The sequence below is a fragment of the Balaenoptera borealis genome (assembly GCF_965194805.1).
Source record: "Balaenoptera borealis genome assembly, chromosome: 2".
NCBI classification, from domain to species: domain Eukaryota; kingdom Metazoa; phylum Chordata; class Mammalia; order Artiodactyla; family Balaenopteridae; genus Balaenoptera; species Balaenoptera borealis.
The window spans coordinates 40,822,218-40,843,066 of record NC_138867.1 but is presented as its reverse complement, the minus strand read 5'-3'; the positions used below and the strand labels follow the sequence as shown (position 1 = coordinate 40,843,066).

General features: G+C 34.6%; 2 long non-coding RNA genes across 2 annotated transcripts in view; one reads left to right on the top strand and one right to left on the bottom strand.

The window, feature by feature from the left end:
- LOC309624471 overlaps nucleotides 1–20,849 on the bottom strand; it is a 614,280-nt gene that overhangs the window by 542,677 nt on the left and 50,754 nt on the right. The window lies entirely within an intron of this gene.
- Nucleotides 10,841–20,849, top strand: part of LOC309624456 — an 82,442-nt gene continuing 72,433 nt past the window's right edge. The window contains exon 1 of the long non-coding RNA XR_014241940.1: nucleotides 10,841–10,916. This is a non-coding gene — a long non-coding RNA (uncharacterized lncRNA). The remainder of the gene's footprint in view (nucleotides 10,917–20,849) is intronic.

Below are 20,849 nucleotides of genomic sequence, written 5' to 3'. Positions count from 1 at the left end.
ATGACATTGGTGATTCTGCATTAGGGGAGTCTTTAACTGTATCAGACCATAATAATTGTCAGTGAGTTTTAAAATCAGTGATTATTTTCCAGATTCATTAGGAATATGGTCAAAAATATGAGTTGAACGTATGGGATGTAGTTTGGTTGCATTCAGTAGTCACCAAGCTTAAATGCCATACTCTGTTCTTAGAAGAATATGTTGATAGAGCATTTTATAAGAGCATCTTAATAAAATCATCAATTCATGTCGTTTTAAATTCTGAAATGTATCTATACACAAAAATTAACTTGTTAGATTCAAATGACAATGCCAAAGAGCTAGACTATACTGACAACAATTAATAATTAAAATTTTATCAAAATGACCAAAATTTGATTTTTAAAACTTGACTTCAGCAAGTAATCTGTCATTGAATCTCAATGCCTTGAATTAACTACCCACATAATTTTACAATTAGAATGAAAAATATTCATCTGGCCCTTTTATGTTAAGTAAGAGAAGGAAAACCCAGAGATGTGAGCTTCTGTATGTAGAAAATAACAGAATTAAGACTAGAATGTAGATTCTTAGCCTCGAGCCCTTTCTTCTCCATCAACCACATCATTTCTCTTCTTTCTTCTTTTCTTCTTTCTTCTTTCAAAGAGCTCAATGTCCCAGAAAATGCTATAACTGTTTGCTTTAATCTACTGCTGACATGGGTCAAAGGTGTTTTTCTTGTTTGTCTTCTATCTCATTTCCCACCAGTGCTCATATATGGTCATTATTTCCTCTTATCTTTCCCAAACATAGGCTACTAATCAAAGTAAGTTACCCTCAGTGCCACTATCTGTAGAATGGGGGGCTTTTATAAATACCTTACAATCCCCTAGGTTATCAAAGTGAGATAATTAAGTTGTAATGATCCTTATATGAAAGGCAAAACAAGAAAAATCTTAATTACTTTTAAACATTTTTTATTTTAGAATACACATAACATAAAATTTGCCATTTTAACCATTTTAAGTGTACAATTCAGTACCATTAATTATATTCACAATGTTGTACAACTATCACTACTATTTCTAAAACCCTTTCATCACCCCAAACAGAAATTCTGTACTTATTAAGCCATAATTTCCCATTCTCCTCTTTCCCTAGCCCTTAGTAACCTCTAATTTGTCTATTCGATATATTTCATATAAGTGGAATCATTTAATATGTGTCCTTTTGTGTCTGGCTTATTTCACTTAGTATAATGTTTTCAAGATCCATCCATGCTGTAGCATGTATCAGAACTTCATTCCTTTTTATGGCTGAATAATATTTCATTTTATCTCTATACTACATTTTGTTTATATATTTATTTGTTCATGGACTCTTCATAATTTTTTAAACTAGAAATGTCATTTTCTAATATTACATTTGTCTAAAGCCCATAGAAAAGTTAAGGTCCATTTGGTGTAGCTTTATGTCTGAACTTTGGAAAGATACGTGCTAAAAATGAAGTTATTACCACTGTCAATAATATGCAATTGGAAATAACTTCAAAGTTTCCATTAGCTGAATCACAAAATTGGGCTACTACTAATTCATTAATATTATCTAAATAGATTTTATTTTGCATGTTAAAATGTATGCTATTTAAATGAATTTTTATGCTAGTTTAGAATTATAGCCATATCAAGACAATACCTATTCTCTTTAAACATATTAGGGTCACAAATACCTGTGAATATGTCATAAAAATCTTTAACGCAAAGGCACGCACACACAATTTCTCAGATGATACTATGGTTCATGGAACTCCAAGCCCAGCCCTTCCAAGTATTGAATTCCAGAGTAAAAAATTCTAATCTTGATGGATATTTAACCCAAAGTTCTGTGAGGTACAGATAGGAGTTGCAAATCACCCCTCAACTCATTCTTCTTCTTAATGCATACTCTCACCTTTGTAGTGCCAACAGAACTCTCACAGCTTAAAATTCATGACTCATTATGTTCTAATTGTCCTATTGTGGTTGTTTTGTTTTCCCTCTTAAACTGCAAACATTTATGGTAAACAGCCATGGCTTATATTCCACTAAATTTTTCATACTCTCTAGCACACATTCTTTTTTCAATAAAAGTTCTTATTTATTTTACATTTACTAGATAGTTTAAAATGGAGATGTAATACGTCTTTTGCGTTTTCAGTAAATGCCTTTTCTTTTTTTAACAATGATACTTTAGCACCATACTTTATGTATAAAAGATAGTTCATAATTAGTTGTTAGTTTGATTTTTGTTTTAGATTCTTTCTAAAAAATCTTTATTTTTCTTGGTGTTGTGAAAAGATGGCTTTCTATAATTTGAAAGGGAGTGAAGAAGTCATGTGCCGTATTTCTTCCATAATTCTTGTTTCGGAAGAATTACACTTGAACCATTAAGTATTACTTAGCTGATATTTTTCAATATGGGTCCACTAAATATTTCTAATATTGTTAAACATTTTAAAGTTCTTCCAAAGTGTGCAAGAAAGTGGTTTCAATACTTTCAGAGAAAAGTTAATTCACAAAGGAAGCTTGTGTTTTATGAGGCTTTCCTGAATTACAGAAATTAAAGATGGAAGGACCCATTAGGTCATTCAGTTCATTCCCTTAAGAGTGCAGAATTGCTCCCTGAAGAATATACACTAGGGCTTTTCTGGAAAGGAAACATTAAAACTCAACTGCAACTGAGATAGTAAATTTGTAATTTATGCACAATAAAGGTTTTTCTCCACAGATATTCATACTACTGCATATTTTAAAATCTGGCTAAAGCATTAATAAAGTGATTAGCAAAAGTCAAGGAGGCCATTTGTTAGTGTACTTCCTGATGAAATAAAAAGCTCCTTAGGCAATTAGTTTGGAAGGAAATGAAACTGAACCCCTAATTCCTCCTCCTTATGCCACCCATCTAAGGCTTTTCCTCTTTGTTCCCCAAAATACAGTTTCAGTGTTCTGTAATTAAGGTGTAATGGTTCCTGCTTGGGAAGCATCATAGATAGAAATTTTCTATTCATTTTTCTTGTTCAAGCATAGTTTTCATGAAAGCCTGTTAGAAAGACAGTGTTCAAAATATTAATTTGACCAATCCATAAGGTCAATTTTTACAAGGATCAAAGTTGTTCATTCTCTTAGGATATCAAAAATAGTTCTTAGCATCAAAAATACTTTCTCATCAAACTACCATGGCACCTGAAAATGTAACTATAGCATTTATTTCTTAGGTTAACTTTTCCCAGCACATTTTTCATAGAACACTAGTCGAGATAATGGTTCTATGAAGAAATTTGGGAAATGCCGAATATTTTCTTTCCTCTCTTAGAGATGCATGATGTCTGACAGTGACTTAAAGACTGAAAAACCCACAATAAAGAGAGCTGCTTAACTTTGAGAAGCCAAATATTTAACCCCCAAATTTTTTTAAAAAGTTTGTGACCATCTATTAATGATCATGGAATATACTTTTGGAAATGCTGGCTTAGAATTATCTAGATTCTTCCTTCAAATTATAAATACCTTGGGTGAGGTAACACCAGTGTTTGTCTCTCAGAGGTTTAATCTGTAGTATAAATCAGTGTCTCTTTGAGGTTTTTTAGTAGGTGGTAATCTAGAAGAAAGAACTGAGGGAATAGCAGGGCAATAAAAGGACTAGTTTTGGGGCATAAGCATTGTCCATAAATTCCTTATTCACTTGTTCAACTTTCATCTATCCTTAACCATGTGGTTAGCAGGAGCCTTTACTTGGGGAGCTAGTGATCACCTTAGGCAATGCCATTGATAATTGTTCTGTTTTTTGCAAAACCACCTTGGCTCTATAACTTCCTGACTCCCTTAGGATAAAATGGTTTCATAAGATTTCTCTTTACATGGCAGATTTCTTGGTTTTGGTTAAGTCTTCAAACTATGACTAAACTGGAATAAGCACAATAGGTCTATTTCCCAAAGCTGAACTCTGGTGTTCTGCTTTCAGCTTGGGGCAGAACAGGACTCAGAAGAAGGAAACAACTAGTTCTCTTTCTTTGCCCAGATCCACAGTAGCCTTTTGTTTCCACACAATATGATAATCTTTCTGGTTCTCAGTTTCATTATGTGAAAATTAAGGAGTGGCGGGGGTGTGAAAAAAGATGACATTTTTAACTCCTTTCAAATTCATCTATGACTAAGACCTACACAGATAAATTATAGGAAACAAGTACAAGAAGATATAAATTCTTGGTACTAAAAGATGGTAAAAAATCATAAGAACAATACTATAACTAGTTGTGTGATATTATAAAAAATACTCAATTTCTTGTGCATTAATGTCCTCAGCTATACAATAAGGAATTAGCTAGTAATTAGCAAGAATATTTCCTGTTCCTAGAATCAATAAATTACTCTGTCTTGTTCAGAAATTGAATTTTACCTGTTTCTGGCCAAGATGGAGAAACAGTGACTAGATTTACCTTCCAGACTGAAATAACAACAACAAAAAGACAAAACATGAAATAAAACAGTGATTTTTAAGACACTGGCCATTACACAACAAAACATAGTAATTTCTAACAGACAGGGAGTAAGGTGAACCTTATGGCTGTCCCAGCTTTCTGCCTTGAGAGTGTATCTCGGCTGTACCACAGGAAAGGGAAACCCATTTGGAGTCTGGAGATCTCCCCAAATTGAGGAGACATAGCAGAGGATCTGGGAAGACCAAGGTGGCAAGTACTGGAGAGGAAAACACCACATAGAAAGAGAAACTCAGAGATCTACAGAAAGCCACCTAAATATTCAGCAGGCATGCATGTGGAAAAACTACCTGAGGCTATGGGAAAGAACCACCTAAAATGAGTAAAGGGAACGGTACCTACTGCTCACATGGGGCCTGGGAGAGTGACTCTTTCTACCATCCATGCTGGAAATACTCATAATTCAAGGGGCATTGGGTAGAGTACTTAGTAAAATCTTGCTTGGAAGTAAAGAATAATTAGCTCTAGAATGGGCACTGAGCCAAGCTCACCTAAAAACATCATAAAACAAGACCCAAAATAATTGAACTATTTCAAGTAAAAGCATCCCAAAACGAAGTTCAAGAATATTTACTGGAATGCAAAATATTCCTCACCTAACAATGCCTGGCATTCAATCAAAGATAGTCAGAAATGCAAAAAGCAGGAAAACAGGGCCCATGATGAGGAGAATAATCAACCAATGGAAACTGACCCAGAGCTGACAGAGATGCTGTAATTAGCAGAAAAGGACATTAAAACAGTTATTTTAGCTGTATTCTATATGTTCAAAAAGTTAAGTAGAGATTATGGAAGATATAAAAGGACCCAAATCAAATTTCTGAGATAAAAACTACAATGTGTGGGCTTCCCTGGTGGTGCAGTGGTTGAGAATCTGCCTGCTAATGCAGGGGACACAGGTTCGAGCCCTGGTCTGGGAAGATCCCACATGCCGCGGAGCAACTAGGCCCGTGAGCCACAACTACTGAGCCTGCGCGTCTGGAGCCTGTGCTCCGCAACAAGAGAGGACACGATAGTGAGAGGCCCGCGCCCCGCAATGAAGAGTGGCCCCCACTTGCCGCAACTAGAGGAAGCCCTCGCACAGAAACGAAGACCCAACACAGCCAAAATAAAATAAAATAAATAATAATTAAAGGTGCTAATAATTAAAAAAAAAAAAAAAACTACAATGTGTGAGATTAAAAAAATAAGCTGGATGGGATTAACAGCAGTTTAGGTATTACAGAAGAAAAGATTAATAAACTTGAAAATATGGCTATAGAAATGATTCAAAATGAAACAAGGAGGAAAAGAGAATAAATTTTAAAAATGAACAGAGCCTCAGAGTCCTGGAGGATACTTCAAGTCACCTAATACACACATGCTTGGAATACCTGAAGAAAAGGAGTGGGATGAAAAAAAAATTGAAATAATAGTGGCCAAAACTGTTCTAAATCTACTGACAACAATAAATCCATATATCTAAGAAGCTCAGTGAACTCCAAGCACAAGAAACATGAAGAAAACTACACCTTATAATCAAAGTACTCATAAACAGTGATACAGAGAACATCTTAAAAGCAGTCAGAGGGGAAAAAATTACATACAGAGGAACAAACACAAGGATGAGAGCAGAGTCCTCATCAGAAACAACTCAAGTGAGAAAATAGTGGAACAACATCTTGGAAGTACTGGAAAAAAATCTGTCAACCTAGAGTTCTATACTCAGCAGCAAAAATATCTTTCAAATACTAAGGCAAAATAAAGACATATGAAAGCTGAAAGAATTGATCACCAGCAAATCTGTACTACAAAGAATGTTCAAGGAAGTCCTTCAAGCAGGAGAAAAATGATACGAAATGAAATATAACTGAATGACACTAGATGAAACCCTTTGTGGATCTACACAAAAAAATATTGGAAATTAGAACCAGATATGTATATTTTCTTATTATTAAAATGACTATTTTCTTACTATTTAAATGACTTTAAAGTATAAATTGACTGTTTAAACAAAGATAAGATATTTTGAAGTTTAAAATACAGGTAAAAATACAGTGTATGACAGTAAGAGCATAAAGGCTGGGAGAGAAATGAAAGTATACTATACATGAAGTGGGATAATATCACTTGATGGCACAGACAGTGATGAGTTATTGTCTTACCATACAGCCTAACAAAATTAACTAACAAAGCGTTATAATTAATAAATGAACAAAGGAAATAAAATGGCATCATCAAGATACCCAGTCTAAAGGAAGCCAGAAAAAGAGAAAAAAGGAACTAAGGAAAAGATGGGACATATTAAAAATTATATAAGCCTAACTATACTAATAATCACATTAACTGTAAATGGTCAAAACAATTGAATGGCAGATATTGTTGGATTAAATTTAAAAAATCAAGACCCAACTATATGCTGACTATAAGAAATATACTTAACATATAAAGAAACAAATAGATTAATAGAGGGAAAATAATGATACCAATGCCCACACCAATCAAATGAAAGCTAGACTGGTTATATTAGTATAGGACAAAGTAGATTTTAGACCAAAGAATATTTCCAGTGTTAAGATAGTCATTTCATAATGAAAAGGGGATCAATTCATAACAATCACAAATAATTACTAAACAAGAGAGCTTCAGAACACATGCAGTAAAAACTGATAGAACTGCAAGAAGAAATAAATCCATAATTATAGTAATAGATTTCAACTTTTCTCTCTGAATAATTGATAGAACAAGTACACAGAAAGTCAAGTGGTATGGTAAATTTGAAGAACACTACCAACCAACTTAATCTAATTAATATTTATAAAAGTGTACCCAATAACAATAGAATACACATTTTTTTCAGGTGCACACAGAATATTTACCAAGAAATTGAATTTTAAGAAATTCAGATTTAGATCCCATTTATTATTAAGGTATTTTATTCTTCACTTTTAAATCTTCGTAGCATTTCTTTAAAAAATTAATTTACAAGCATTTATTCTACTTTGCTTATTGTAGAAATGAACTCTTCTAAACCACATTTTCTTTGGGAATTTTAAATGTAACATCCATAAAATATAGAAATATATCTAATTAAAGAGATATATTTGGTATTTCAAATATGTGTCTGGCCTAAAGAAAAATGTTTCATACCATACTAAAACCAAAGTCAAAACAGCAATTAATATAGAATACTATCACCCAGTAAAATCACTCAGTAGGTTGGAGCATGTTTATCTTTACCAAATATTAAAGATGTTACTAATTTAGGAATTAAGAACACCTTCAAAATGACGCTATTTTACAAATGTCCTCAATTTATTCATTTTAATTAATGTTTTTTGCTTTAAAAAAAAAACTGCTTAGAATATCTCTCAACATTCTTTTGTCAAAGACTGACTGCTGTTTTCAAGAGGCCTACTCAGTAGTCCAAGATTTAATAGCATCTGCTTATCTAGCACAAAGGTTAAACAGGGATAAAATTGGCAATAGCTTGACAGAAACAAGTGGAGTAGGGGAGTGAACAAATTTAGGATGGGGGTTGGCTTTAATGTTACAAACCAACTTAAAAGCAAACTTTCAATATTGTTCAGAGGCAAGCTCCTTCAAGTAAATTCTGCCAGTTCAGCCAGGAGCAGGATGGCCTGGTTTTTTATCCTTCCCCCTCCCGCCCACGTTCAAAATAGAGAATCACTTGTATGACGCAGTGTATGTGTATAGGAACAGTACATGGTTCAAGACACCACACACCGTCTACACACTTACGGGCATCAGTTTTATCTCAATCCTCACCAAAGCATGATGATATAATTTTCCATCTCTATTTAAAGGCAAGAAGTTGAGGTGCATAGAAACTCTACAATTTGTGTCAGTTCAGAAATTAGCAAGAAGCAGAGCCATTTTTCAACCCAGATCTCTAATGAACAAATCTAATGTTCTTTTCATGCTTAGACTTTGTCCTGTTTGGGGGAGTGTTATTTTGTGGAGGGCTCCATTTAGTTCCACTCTCAATAGGCTTTGAGTCAACCAGTCCTAGGTTAAGTTCTGCACCAGTTACTCACTGGTTGCTTGATCTGAGCCTCATTTTCTTCATCTGAAAAGTAGGAATCATAAAAATGTATAAATAAATTAACATAGCTAAAGTACTTATTAGAATACATGGGTCACAGAAGACACTTTTATAAATATTATTTCTCATATCAGTATCTAGACTTTTAATTCCTTGATTTTGGTACCTCTGTGTTAATAAATAAAACTCTACAAAGAGATGTTTCAGATTATTCAAGGCATCTAAATATGGTAATGGACCTAAATGTCTTTGGGGAAGGTATCAACATGTAAGAAAAACATAAAGGTAATTTGGAGCCATTCTTCATAGAATATTTCTCAGGTTAAATGTTATTTATTAGTGAATCAGTCTTAAGAATGATCTGTAATATGGAGATTTGGATTATGGTTGGAGTTTTATGACATTGATAAAGAACTATTGTCTTAATTTTTTTATCTTTGTGTAATTATTGGATTATTGGAAGACTGATCATTTTTAATCAATCAAGCTTGCTTTAGAGAATTCTTATGATCATATATTAAGTCCAGAAACAATGTTTTCATTTCTCTCACCCACTTTCCAAAGACGCTTGTTAGCTGATGATCAACAAAAGTATATGACATACATCATGAATATTTGAAATTTTGGTACCTGAACCTCTTTCTTATTTGTGTTGGCAATCTTGATTTTCTTCCTTTGATAAGTGTGTCATCAATTTATTATGATAATTAATGAAGATGTCGCAGGAAAAAAACTGCTTCCCTTAAGTAGATGCTTTTTAAATACTAATAAATAACTTTGCTATTTAAAATTTTCATAACAAATTTATCACATGCAAAACTGCACCATAAATTATAGATACCCATCATTAGTAATGTATAGACTATCCAGTGTCAGACATATTAAATAGAAAGTACCTTAAAATAGCCCTAGTTGCTGTGGTTGTATTGTTCACTGTTTGTAGGCATATTAAACATCTCTTTTCAGTTCAGTAATGTCCTACTTACTCTGAGTATTTTTTATAGAATTAGTAAGCAACTTGTAATCACTATCACTCTTAACTAGCATTACAAGGATAAGAGGCTATTAGTTTTGGTCAAGTGAAGCTGGGTTGCAATGGGTTAACTGGGATCATTACCCCAGAGAGACTGTTCATATCCTCAGACTTCACAGCCCTAGCAGAGGCTAGCTCTGTAATAAGTCTCACATTACATGCGGATTAGATTTGTAGAAATCCTGTAACTCAATAGGTACCTGCCTATTCTCTCCTGGCGTCAGCCTGCCTGCACTGCTTTGCTCTGTAGACATACCTGGCATTCCACCCATGCCTCTCACTTACTAAGTGAACTGGAGTCTGCCTACCAAAACATTGGGGGTATTGTCAGGAAGGAGAACACCCCCTGACAGACAAGCAAAGTGTGAAGCTGGGCTTGCAGGGATTTCTGGTTACCTTCCTCTGAAGTGTCCATGCTCCTCTTTCTAACTTCCTCATACCCCACAGCTCTGTTGGAGAGCTGCTGTTTCCAGGTATTTGTAAGCAGAATGCAGTCACACTCCAACAGGAAGATGGCGTTCTGGCTGCCTTTTCCTCCTCTCTTCTCTCCCCCGCCCCCCTCTGGCCTCCTTGACCACAAGGCTGACCCACCCCGATCCTCTCTGCTTTCCCTCCTAACAGTGTACCTTGACAAACATGTTTACACTCAAAGGTGGGAAAACAAAACCCAGCACAGAGCACAACAAAAAACAGGCTTGGCACCAAATCCTAGAACAGTCGGTGCACTGATTTCTGGGAGCTGTGCCAGATGCGATCAGCACTGCTATTTTAACACATAGCTCTAGTTCTCAGCACAAATCATTCATTAAATAATTAGCATATTACCTTGTTAAGAATCTTTCAAACTAAGGTAAGGTTTTCCTTCAGGAAGCACATCAGATTGTTTAGCATCTTTTTCTAATTAAGCATTAATCCCTCCCAGGAAGAATGAGTCACTCAAGCAAGTGAACTTTCAAAGATAAGGGATTTCTCCTTTGTAAACTGCAATTAACAGCTTTTAACAGGCAGCTTTGTTTCGGTTTTCCCAGCGGCTGAAGTGATTCCGATGATTTTTTTCTTCTTGCTCGTTATGCAGATAAACAAACTCCGGAAATGGAGACATGTATGACAAATCGACAGGTGAGTTGAGTAGTAAGAAACCTAAACCACACCAAACCAAACAAAACCTTGAATTGCGTTACAATCCCATATACCGTCTTTCTTAAAGGAGATTTTTCCCTCCATGGGGATACAACGTGGCATTCTGTGTGACAGCTTGGATGCAGGCTACCTTTCATAGGTGCAAAACTTCCCCTGGCTGTCAAGCTGTGACATGTGCCCTAAGTGTAAGTACCCTTTTTAAATACAAAAATTCATTTTACAGTTGTATTTAAAAGAAGCTTTGAAGTCTTCAAGTCCTACGGTTTTGTACCATTCAAATACCTATTTCCAATTTTTAGTAACAAAAGCAAAGATTAAACCTTCATCCTTCCATGTAGATATATGAATGGGGGATTTATGCTCTCTCTGATGTACCTGGTAATTCTAGAGTAGTAGTCAGTCTGTTCCGAGTGGGTTCTTACACTATTATTTATTTTTTTTTCTTTTATTCTTATGAGGGAAAAGCATAAGCTGTTGCTTTCCTGAAAGTTTTCAGGCTTCACCATTTTCAAAAAGGGATATGTGAAAAAAGGGGTGCAGGACTTGTGCTATTCAAAAAGGGAAAGCAATGCTGATTTTTTTATGCATGTTAAAAATAAACATTTTGTTACTAGGTCTGCCTCAGTTGCCTGAAGGAGCAGTTTTACCTGTGAAATTCATACGGTTGTAGATCTGTAAGGGACCTCAAAAACAATCCAATCTAACTTCCTCACTTTATAGAAAATTAAACTGAAACTAGAGAGGCAAGGTGACTTACCTAGGGTTACACACTGCTTCATGGCAAAGCCAGGACTAGAACTAGGTATGTTAACACCCAATTCAGGAAGTTCTGCTGTTTGGCACACCATGATGTTTGGGAAGAAGTCTCACTCCAGCTGTAGGAAGGCATCGCTTCCTCAGTTAATGATGGGGAATAATTCTCAGTGGTAACAGGTTTTCCTCCAGCTGATATTTCCATTGAAGAACTGCAGGTGTAACTCAAGGAGAAAGGGGACCACTGACCTACAGCAGGTCCTTTTTAAAATGACGGTCGCATAGATAGAGTGAAAATAAACAAACTGATAAATCAGCAAACTCTATCTTAAAAAGCAGAGCATGGCTGGATTTCAGGTTGCTTTTGTCACTGATGGAGGGAGCAGAAGTTCCTATTTAAGCTTCATGATTACAGAAGCTAGTCAAATACTTTCAGCGTACTTTGAAGGGAGAAAAACTTTTGTGTATTTTGAAAAATTATCTATATATTGAAGACCAACTTTTGTTCTCAGTAACTTTACACCTTATTACAGGGATAAGATAAGCATAAAAATGCACAAAAACCCAACTTATACCAGAAGTGCAAAGGAATACAGTGATGTTGGAATTAATTTAATGATATTTAGCATTGTATATGTAAAGTTGATGGTTTATAAGTTGTTACACATGTTGTATTATATTAGTCAAGCTTTTGTATTTGTTTTCTGCATTTAAATTGTTGATTAAAAAACGCACTGGGAAAATATAAATTTTAACACATACACACACACATACACACTCCTACATTCAAATCGATATACCAAAATCCTTGGTATGGTCAGAAAATAACCATGTTAACTATTCTTATTTATTCAGCCAGTATTTATTGAGATAGCTGCTGTGTAGGAAACCCAAAATGTATGTAACATGGTCAACTTTCTTTAGAAGTTTATAATCTATCTTGAGGAAATTAAAGATATAGTAAAAGAGCTAGTAACATTATAAAGATAATGTTTAATAAAATGTCAAAATGAGAGCTTCAGACAATAAGTTATAGGCATTTAGAGGAATGAAAGACAATTAGAGTTGTTTTAGTTTGGAGAAACCTTACTAAGAAATTGAGAATTAAGTTGGGCCTTGAAGATTGCGTCAGATTAGATATTATTTAGTTTCACTACGCAAGAGGGAGGAGGTATGGGGATATATGTATATGTATAGTGGATTCACTTTGTTATAAAGCAGAAACTAACACACCATTGTAAAGCAATTATACTCCAATAAAGATGTTAAAAAAAAAAAAAGAAGTTTGGGGATAGCATTTATGGAAGGAATTAAAGACAGATCTCTATAAATTCACACACAGTTTTATATACATGGTAAATAGATTGCAGTTATATTATGTGTTAACTCTTTTATCAGTAATCCATAAATTTCCTAGTCCTTCAAATCCTCCAAGTGCAATTTAAGTCCCAAATTCTTTATAAAGTCATTCAAAACAACTTCATTTAATAATGTTCCTTTCCTTTTCTAAACACTCTTAGTACTCAGTGTGTAAACTAGTTTTTACACAGCGATGTATCAGAAATATTCTGAAAAGAGAATTCTTCAGGATCTCGGGTAGGTATATTCCTAAGTGTCTCATAAAATTTTTGGAGACAAGATAGACAAATGTGAAGAGGACAACAGTACAGAGAAATAGATCCATAGTGGAATGAATCATGGGATAAAATTGAGAGCAATATTACTGAATTGCATGTTTTGTTTAAATATGAATCAATATTTAATTTATTCCATAAAAGATTTCACACAAGAACTAATCTCAATATATATTTCATCAAAGGGAATCTTAATATCTATGTGTTCAAAAGGAATTCACCACCACCTGCAGTTTCTACAACTTTTACACTGGCATTGACACCAACTATTTATCCACTCCACAAATCAAACGTAAACTTCCTAACGAGTATATTGCCATCAAAGTTTCCACCTTTGGAGACTGTACATCAGCTTTAACACCGTTGACATTATTCAAAGTATTTAACATCATCTTTTGGATCAGACTTCAGAGTAGATTCTTACCCATTGATGTAGGATCTTTATTCTTCATAGGTAAGACTAGATTTTTGGAAATAGCCAAAAGTTTGAAAAAAGTTGGCTAAAATAGAGAATTGAGGCTATAAAGTAACAGGATTTAATTTGGAGTGTTTCTCCTAAGGTTCTATGAAAGCAACTCAAGTAAGAACAATATTTTGAGTGATGGCAACGTAATTTCACCAGCTTCCCCAGGTGACTGCTTTAGAGGGAGTGTGAACTGTAGTTAAGAGCACGGACATCGAAGCTGGAGATACCTGGGTTGCTTGACCTTAATGAGCAGAAGTTTCTTCATTTTTAAATGAGGATAGTAATTCCTACCTTAAAGGGTTAGTTATTGTTAATTATATTATTGAAACATGACATAGGTTGATGGAGTTTTAAAACATCTATTACTCTACAATCTTGCCTCATATTTTTTTCTCCATCCTATTTACTTTTGTGTGTGATAATCATAAATTGCGTTACCATGTTCAACAAATTTACTTAAAATTCAAAGTATTTCACCAGGGTTTTATTTTTATGGCAAACCTGTTATTAGAGAATGATATTAGCCTAATAAGTCATAGTTAACAAAATGCCAGGTGATTCTGTGAAATACTAATCAAACTAAATTGCAGATGTTAATGAAGAGCCTTTTACGATTCCAAGGTAGGAGAGTCTGTGAGAAAAGATGAAATATTAAACATACATGATTGAATAAAATTTCTTCATTGAGCAAATGATAATCTCACACAGGTACATTAATTGGTTCAGGCTGTAACCAAGGTTATAAGAAAACAGGTGTAGATGCATGTTTTAGAAAAAAAGGTAAATGTGTCATATGGTCAGTCAGTTAATCATTAATATTTACAGAGGGCCCACACCTTCATGCATGAATGGTTCCCACCCTTTAATATTCATCCCTGGTAGGACTGAAAGAGTATAATGACAATTTTTTTAAAAAAATCTGTGGACTGAAACACTAAAATACTTTTATAGTTCACCTGACACTTGAAATGGACTTCATTTCAGAAATTAAGGACTCTATTATAGGTTTAATTTCCAATAGCACTCTGCTTGTAAAAATAGTCACACTTTATGTTTCTAATATGTTGGTAATGTTAGGTTTTCTCCCCCAGTATTCTCTTATTCCATTTTTTTTAATTTTGCAAATTTACTGAATTTTTCATCATTAAAATAATATTATCACACTATAGAAAATTCAGAAAATATATGCATAACTCTATCACTCTTGGTATTTTACAGTTCTGGTTTCCATTTATGAAATTATGTTATTTAACTTAACTTTAATCACAGTGAAAATATACTTTTTTTAAAAAATTTATCTTATTTTATTTATTTATTTTTGGCTGCATTGGGTCTTCATTGCTGCACGTGGGCTTTCTCTAGTTGTGGCGAGCAGGGGCTACTCTTCATTGCGACGCACGGGCTTCTCATTGCAGTGGCTTGTCTTGTTGTGGAGCATGGGCTGTAGGTGCGTGGGCTTCAGTAGTTGTGGCACGCAGGCTCAGTAGTTGTGGCTTGTGGGCTCTAGAGCGCAGGCTCGGTAGTTGTGGTGCATGGGCTTAGTTGCTCTGTGGCATGTGGGATCTTCCCAGACCAGGGCTTGAATCCGTGTCCCCTGCATCGGCAGGCGGATTCCTAACCACTGCACCACCAGGAAAGCCCTGTAAATATACTTTTGTATCCTCTTTTTTTTCTCATCTTGGTAAAAACTATATTGTATCTTCAGTCAAACACTGTAATGCCTTTGAGAGTTTCCATTAAATAAACACAGCATTTAAAATTATCCCCATGAAACTTGTAGTGCTGGCATATCTTCACCGGGCCTGAGATGGGCTTCAGTATGTATTATGAGATTCATTTACAGAGAAAGAATTCTGGTGGACTTTGTGGCCTGAGATTGAATCCTGGCTTGGCCACTGGGTTAATTTGGGCAAGTTGTTTAAACTGTTTAGCCCTCAGTGTCCTCCTCTGTAAATGGGAAAGTATTTTCTTATAGAGTTCTTCTGGGAATTAAATTTAAAAATTCATATAAAAAGCTCTTAGTACAATGTAGTAAGCTCTCAACCAGTATGAACAGACCCGCAGTCAGGTCTCCCATTTTATCGCCCAATCCAGTGCTCCTCCTTCTGTATCACGCTGAGAACCTGGGAGTCAACACAATGATGAACATATGCCTTAATCTCCATAGCTCCTGTACATCATTTCCTGGGCTGTGGATTATCACAATCAGTATTTCATGATTACAACTCACATTCTCTCAGAATACTTCAGCAGCTTTCACTGTGCAGGGTTGCATTTTTTTTTTCCAATGCTAAACATGATTGACAAAGAAATATAAGAGGACCACTCAATGAAATCTCAACACAAAGTGTTCAAGTTTGAAATGCTAAGACCCCCAGAACACTGAGATCCGTCATTTACAGACATCCAAGTAGATTCAAAGTACATAATTTGCTTCTTATCCCTTAAGAAGACCAAGCTTCCAATCCCCCCATCCTTTATCGCACATATATAGTCATAAATGCTGGTTTAAAAAAAAACACCATTGGCTTAACATTTCTAAGGTGAGATGGGCTTTTTGAGACTCTTCATTATTTCAGTTTGTCTGTAGGTTGAAATAGAGGATTGAATTTGCAAAATGGAGTGAGATTATGATGCATTAATCTTATTCCAAATGTTAATTTATGGGCTTCATAAGATCTACTTTGCTGTAGAGCTTAGAAGATGTTTTTTCTCAGTAGCTCAATGGCTCAATTTCCATGGCAGGGCCACTCCAAGGAAATTGAGTAGTTATCAGAATGAGGATTTTTGTTCCGTGGTGTCTGAGTATCGGGTGATAAATTTCATCCTACTCCATTCAGAGAACTGTAATTTAAACACACACACACACACACACACACACAGATAGAGTGCACTTGTGAAATAAAACCAAAAATCTCTACATTAGCAACCCAAATCTATTTTTTATCTGTCTAGGACTTTGTATATACATTGTAATTGTAAATGTGAAAATAAATTCCATCACATTTATTAAATTAACATCTTTTAAGAAAAGGACTTAATAATCATAATAAGAACAAACTATAGTGAAAGGTACACTGGATTGGAAGTCTAGTGTTCAGAGAACAAGTTAGCCCCTATCACTATTCCGTGGTGAAATTAGACCTGGGTTGCAAGATTATTTGGACCACAAGGTTATCAACTCATCTTGGTTTGACTTCACTGTCCTAATTTTAAAACTGAAAGTGTTGCATCCGAGGAAGCCTTTCCGTCCCAGACAATCTGGAACAGTTGGCCACCCTATAAAGGGTGGGAACTTTGAGAGAGCATTAGCTTGGGGAGGGAGAAAGGGAATGACTTAAACAGTGACGGACTGCAATACTGGGAACACTCAGGTCATTTTGGACTTCTGGAAGACTTGAGTTACCCTGAAGAGGAGGTATTACCTAAGGAGTGTTGCTGGATTTAAAGGCTGTGCAACATCTACAATTCTGGAACTGGACTTTCCGGACTCCTAATTCATTTAAAACCATAGCAGAAGATGTTAGCTTGTAAAAAGATACATATCTGTCAGCTCAGACCTTTCTGCTTTTAGGATTACAAGGTTACACACCTCTTTCTATGCCTCACCTGCTACCTTTGCCCCTTTTGTTTCAACTAAACCTGACCTTGACCCATTCCTGTCTTTGATCTTCTCCCTATTGCCTTTCAGGCAGCCAATGTAAACTTCCCCTACTTGCATTCCAGCTGACCTGACCACATTTTAACTTAGTTTTCCACACTTAGACATTCTGTTTCCATATCTGCTTTTGGGATTAAGCCTATATCAAGGCTTCTGATTGCTGTATCCAACATTTGCTTTTAGGATTTCCCATGTGGAAGATGGAGGCTCTGGCCCCATTTATATTTTGAAACAGCAAACACATTTATTGAAAAGGAGGTCATGCAATCATTTTCCTTTTTGCATCATTTTTTTCTTCAGAGGCTAAATTACTTTAAATAGCTTTGTCTTCATTAGGTTTTGTTAACTGAGTGCAGAAAAATCCTTCCCTATATCATACACAATGTCATGTATCAATCTAATTCACAATGTCTTGGTTAGTTTAGTTATTATTGTGGACTTGATGAACCTTTGAATTTATAAGGTAGGAAGGCTGCAACAGTCATCTCTTTATTTTAATTTATTTCTTAGACCACTTTTATTCCACAAACATTTCTTACTGCCTATTATGTGTTATACTCTTAAGGGTCAAAAGGACCTCTGAAAAGATTGGAAGAAACAAGGTGAGCCTTAGCCATTCCAAGGCCATAGTATAGAACCTATAACATACTAGGTACTAAAGTATATAACCAAGGACATATAAGATTGCTACTTCATAAAAATGTTGTTTTCATGATTTTTGTGGTATTTGTCAGCTTTTTATACGTTTTAACTTGTGACTTCTTTCAAACTCTAATTACATTAGTTCTTGTACCTAACTTTGTACTAGTAAATTATTTTTCTGTTTCTGAAACAGTGCCCTCCAAATTGTGGACCTCCAGGCACCACAATTCTTAGATCTATCTGTGCTCATTAAGAAAAAAAAAGTCAGCAAGTACTACCTACTTCTAAGCTCAAAACTTTCTGTCCTAAAAAAAAACTGTATTGAGATATCCTTTGGTTTCTACCACAGACACTGCTAGTTGCACAAAGAATCTGCTTTGTCAGAAATTAAAAATCTATTTAGACAGGAGCAATTATAAGGATTCATCATACTTTCATGGCATAAGAGATAGATATCTGTGTGAATTGAAAAGAAAATCCTTGTTAACTTCTCAAGTATTTCTGACTAACTGTTGGTATGGCTTTACTTGGGAGAGAGCTTTCTTGTGGTCATGAAAATTTTTTGTAGTTTCACCCATTCTTCTAGCAGTGGTTTAAAGAGATAGGTGAAACCAAATGGAAAAGAAGATAAAAGAGAGGGGTCTTAGCTTGTTCCCAACACTACAAGTTTGTTAAGTTACAAACCACGTGCTCTATGCATACTTCCTATAATCTCTTACTTAATGTTTTGTGACAGATTTAATATAACAAAATTAGACATGCTGCCACAGTTCTTCTGACAACTACCTGGTTTCCATGCACTAATACCACTGGCTTCTTGCCCAGTACAAATACACTTGAAAAAAAGGTCAAGGAACACACCGAGAAAAACCGGGGAGCATAAAAATAAGAAGTAGATTGCAGCATGAAAACACTAAATGCTTCTGAAGAATCTTTAGACACTTCTCAGCACTGACTGTCGTGGAAGGAAGGAAAATGACTGTGTACTTTTTACAGGTATTTAAACACTGTCGGATGTAAGGTAAATCATTGAAAATAATCTTAAATTTAAAATAATATTGCATAACTTTTTAAAATTTCATATCCAGTTAGAGTCCTTGGAATAAATTCAGATGAAATGGTTTCATAATAAATCCATTGCTTTCTACATAAAGTTGGAAAGGTGCATAAAGAAGAAATATATGAAGTCATTTTCTTTTTACTTGCATCAAAATACTTTAATCATTTTGTAGTTTACACTAGATAATCCATGGGGCATAATTACTCAAGACAAACAGTAGATTTAAAACCATTGCTTTCTCTTTGGTTCACAATCTTAGCGATAAGCGTATCTATAAAATATTAGTAAATGCCAAGTACCAACATAGCGTCACCACCTTAGGATCTAGTAGGGAAAAGTAAATATAGACTAAAGAATATTAGAAAAAAAGTCAAATTCTTGACAATTTATCCATTTGCACCACTGTTAAAAAATCCCACTGCCATATTCTTATCAGACAAGGCAATGGAGGAAAGGGGAAAATGGGACAACAATCCTATAAAATCCAACATTCAGAGGGTTACGATGACTATTAGTACTTCTTCTCCTTTATGTCCACTTATGTAAATCGTTACATTTTGGATTTACTGACTGCATCATATACTGAGCCATATTCTATATTCATACCATGTATCTGTTCCCTATTTGTATTTTCAGTGTTGGCTTTGAACACAATTTTTCATCTGATTTTTTGTGTCCCTTTGCCTTTTAATAAACCATTTCTGAGCCAATGATTCATTTAGTGAATTAGGAAAATAATACATCTTAATAGTAAATTAAAAGGAACAATTTCAATAAAATTTAAACAACCACAAATGATATAAAAATGTATTAGTTTAAATGATTGTTACTCATTTAATTACATGTTAGCCAAGATGAACTTATCTGCAGTTTTGAAACAGAAACTCAATCTTTAGGTACATAACAATTTTTTAAAATGTAACATGATTTGGGGGGCAATCATAATAAAAATACATCACACATATCAGATTAGAAAATTTAAAAATCTAGCAATAGCAATTGTTGCTGAGATTATGAAAAATGGGAAATATTATATGTTTGATGGGAATATAAATTGATACCATCCTTTTGGAAAATAATTTGTCAGTTTCTAGGAAACCTGTACTGTGCATGATCTATTTACCTAGCAATTCTACTGTACTTATACTCATTCTTAATTATTACACATGAGCACAAGAAGACACATATCAAGATGTTTATTGTGGTGTTGATTGTCATTGTGAAAAAACAGAAACAACCCATTTATTGAGATATGATGAAGTGACCCAAAACCCAGCAAATCTCAATTAAAAAGTAGACTGGCTTGTAATTCAGATATTTGAAGTTATCAGGCATGGAGTTAAAATAGCTATGATTAGTATGCTTAAGAAAATAGATGCCAAAGAGGAAAACCTTACCAGAGCTCTGGAGTCTATACAAAAACCATATAAGAAAGAAATTCTAGATATTTGAAAAAAATAATATCTAAAATTAAGAACTCAATGGATGGGTATAACAGTAAATTAGATAGACCAGAAGCAAGACTTAGTAAACGAAAAGGTTAAGTTAGCTGAAATTATACAGGATCAAGCTAGAGAGAAAGAAGGATGAAAAATGTACAAAAGAACACAAAAGATATGTGAAGTCAGGTGAAAAATTATAGTAATGTACTTATAACTGAAGTCTCAGGAAGAGAAAAAAAAGGAGAATGGAACAGAGCTTTTCAGGACTGATGAAATTATGAAGTGACATATTCAAGAAGTTCTGTAGTCACAAGGCAGGAAACACACACTCAGGCATATTTGGCAAACTGCTGAACACCAGAATCTAAGAGAAAATTTAAAGGCAGACAGAGGAAAAAAGACACTTTAACTTCAGGTGATCACAAGATTGACAATTGGTTTCTCAACAGAAATGATGGAA